Here is a 3,956-nt window from a genome sequence, read left to right as displayed (position 1 = left end):
TTATTTCCAGTATTCCTGCTTATTCGAACACTCATGAGTGTTATGTGATGTGAGGGAGAGTTGTTGCTCTTAGTAGGCAAGGTTCCAATGATCTAAGAGTTAAATATATTTGTGAATTAAATTGAAGCAAAACTTATATTGGATAAAATTGATGGATGACAAGCTATGATGATTTGCACTGGAAAAAAGTCAAGTTAAAGTAAAGTCAAGTAAAAAGTTAAGAACATGCAATTTTTATTTCCTTCTTATTATGTAGCTCTTGCAATGATACTGTGGTTTGTGGGCATGTCTAGTCGCATGTATTTTGCTTACATTACCATTAATTTGTGGTTGTGTCTGAAGTGTGACTCTTAATTGTGTATATGCTGTATCTTTTATCTGTCTGGTCTGTCTTGCGTAATGTTTATTGTGAGATTTAGATCTTGAAAGTGAATCATGGAAGTCAACTAAAGAATTTGTTTCGAAGTTGAGTATATGGGAAGTTTGAGGTCAAATAATAAATTTACGGTGTAAGTCAAGTATGTAGTCCAGAGAATACATAATCAGAAATAGAAAAGAAAAACTAAACTAACAGCTGAATCACTCATTTCTTTTCGAGCTTGAGGTTATATTTCTAATGTCTTGGATTGCCATCTTGGCTTAATTTGTACATAACCTCCCAAGTGATTTGTTAATTGCGTATCCCTGACTTTGATTGACTTCTAGCTTGGAAAGCTTTGGGGATGCCATAGATTCTCACTGGGCAACTTTCTTAGACAGGTATTTTACTGTCTCTCTTCACAGCATTGGAGTTCCCATTATACCATGTGGGGAGGGGGCATTGACTGCCAGTGTCTGCAGTCAATACCTGATGTGTTTGGTACGTGTTTTTGCTGCTCCTTCTGTTTGTTAAGATATGACATTGCAGTGCACCCTATCCATGTATGTGCATAGATAGCTTCCTGTTGTCTTATTTTAAGACATGTCTTGACCTTTGATCTCTTAGAATGATGTCACCTCAGTACATCTCCCTCTTATTGCTTTTACACCACAGACATTTTAAATGTCAGTGACTTTTTTACTGTAAAAGATGCCACAGTAGAAGCCAGAACCCTGAGTATATTAACACCACGCTCGGCTGCAATACGAAAGCCGGGAAGTCTACTGGTATCTCGCAATGCCTGGTAAACTCCAGTAAACATTCTCCAGTTTGGTATTCTACGATTCGGAAATCGTTGCTGGTATTCAGCTACGACAAGAACTGAATTACCGTCACAAAACCCGTAAACATAAATCATATCTGCATACTCCTCAATTGAAAATGTAAATGGCATCGTGAACGTAACAGACGCACCGAGATAAGAACTGTTCTAAACACCAGTAGCCGCCACACTAGCCGTGGCCAGACATACCAACCCACCACGCCTTAGGTACCTCTCAAGTGTCGAGATAACAAGAACACTCTGTCTGTAGCTGGTTAAAAATAGCGACCAGCCAGATGATATATGTGGTTCACACGAGGGCGTGTACGGGAATGAAAAAACGGTCATAACTCCGTAACCAACCAAAATTGGACACATGTTTATATGAACTCTTTTGATCACAAAGACCTAGGAAATCACCACCTGCAGTTATGCCCAAAATTCGTGAAACACCCTGTATATATATATAAAACATTCGGACGTTAAAGGATAATTAGATGTCTGTCTGCATAATTTTATTTAATTTGGAATTTGTTAAACAGTGGCAGTGCAGCTTAACATCTGTTGAATCAGAAACCTCCATACATGCTCATGGACCCAGGCACACACCACACAAGGGGGTGTGCTCTCTCTGTCACCACTCTCACGCCTACTGATTTAACATCTCACTGTACTGGGGCTTCAAACTTGTTTCTCTTCCTATTAGGATTTTTCATGTTATTTACTCTCATTTTCCAGGGTAATTTGAATGAACTTCAACCCATGCATGGTGAGGATCGACAATATTCCTGTGATGAGTGTGGTGAATCATTCAGTCAGAAGGTAATTCTGAGAGCACATCAGTGCATGCATAGTGTGGAGCACCTGATTTGTTGTGATGTATGTAAAAAGTCATTCAGTCAGCAGAGTGATCTGAAGAGGCATCAATGCATACATAGTGGAGAGAAGCCATTTTGCTGTGATGTATGTAATAAGTCATTCACCTGGCAGAGTTATCTGAAGACACATCAGCGCATACATAGTGGAGAGAAGCCATTTTGCTGTGATGTATGTGAAATGTCATTCAGTCAGCAGAGCCATCTGAAGACACATCTGCGCATACATATTGATGTGTGCAATAAATCATAGAGCAGTAGGGATGGGTTTAGACTAAATGAACAGTATGTGACTTGTAGCATGCCACAGTTTCTCATGTTGTAAGTAAGACAGTTTTGCTGTGTGTGGCATGCTTCAGTTTTATAGACTGCTACAATATATTTGAGTTGATTATTGTTACTAACCTTTCGATCAGATGGGAAATGAACTGAGTCCCGTGGTACAAAAAATCTGTGCAAATGAGTTCCATTTGTTTCTGATTTCTGAATGTGTGCAATGCCCTGTCTTGTTGAGTGGAAGCAGACATGACATGACATGTCATGACATTCTCCTGCATTTATGATGTTAATTCAGCATTGGAAGCTAATGATTAGTAGAGTGTATCACTGAAATGGATCGACAGCTTATGAACATAATTCAGCAGCATTATATGTTTTTTGCTGTGCTGTGTTCTGCCATTTCATGTGAGTAAATTCGTTGATCAGTTAGTTTCAGATTTATATATCGCTGATTCTGCTTGTGGAGAAATAAAGTAGTATAGAGAATTTAATTGAAAGGATCAAGAAATACTTGCTTACATCTTTTCATTTTGAATATCAGCAGAGAAACTGAATGGTCTGTCATGAGATCAGAAAAGAAAGTGGTTTGGCACTGAGGCACTCCTTTTTGCGTTAGGTCTCCTTTGCCTTAGAGGGAAAGAGTCAACTGAAAATGGCGAAGTAAGTTTCAGTGTAATTATATAATTCTTTAAGAAAATTAGGCAGTGTCATTAATATTATTAATTGGAATTCAGAGATTTCACGTAGTGGAATGACACAAGAGGAATAGCTTTTAATTGTACTTAAATTCAGTGAGGTTATGCCCCTCCATCCGTACCAGTTTTCTTCACTGCCTGAATGAACTGCATCATAATTGAAGCTAATTCTTGGTCACTCTGAGCAAGTGATCTGATTACTAACACTTTTCTGGCCAAGGAACGCTTTCTTCATTTTGCATAAGATGTACCATGCATTCATCCCTCATTAACTTTGCATCAGCAGAGCTCTTCCTCGTGTGCCATCACACGTTGGCTGTTGCTTCATCATCAGAACTGATCCTGCTCCATGGTCCTGGAATGTTTTTTCCAGTTTGTGTCTCTTCACCAGCGCGCGAATGGTTTTGCAAGTTGCAGTTGTCCTCAGAAAAGTGTGAAGGTAGGCTGATGCTGTGTATTCTGTATGCTTAAAGAAGGGAATATGGAGTGAAATCATCTGGCTCAGGATAGGGGCCAGTGTCTGGCTGTGAATGGTAGTGAACCCTTGCATTCCATAAGATGTTGGTAATTCACTGAGTAGCTGAGCAAACTGTAGCTTCTCTGGAAAGGTGCAGCTGTGTGAAGTTGGTTAATATTTGGCATTAGAACTTCTAGATTGATTGTCTGGAACTGGAATTTGTTGTTGACCCCATCCTGCTGAAGCAACCCTAATGTGTCTCCGATGGTCAGTAAGTCTGGGTTCCCCTGTTATATACATTGGGGCAGTACAGTATGCTATGTATATATACATGAGGGCAGTGCCTCCCATCCAGCCAGTCAGTTTATCAAACCCTGTATTCCCACCAGACTGAAGCAAAGCTTGTCTTCTTCCAAGAAATCTATTTTTGCAGTATGTGTGTCCAGTTCAATTACTGCTACATAAGTGA

Source organism: Cryptotermes secundus, unplaced genomic scaffold (genome assembly GCF_002891405.2).
Source record: "Cryptotermes secundus unplaced genomic scaffold, Csec_1.0 scaffold1080, whole genome shotgun sequence".
NCBI classification, from domain to species: domain Eukaryota; kingdom Metazoa; phylum Arthropoda; class Insecta; order Blattodea; family Kalotermitidae; genus Cryptotermes; species Cryptotermes secundus.
This window is presented reverse-complemented; position numbering follows the sequence as displayed.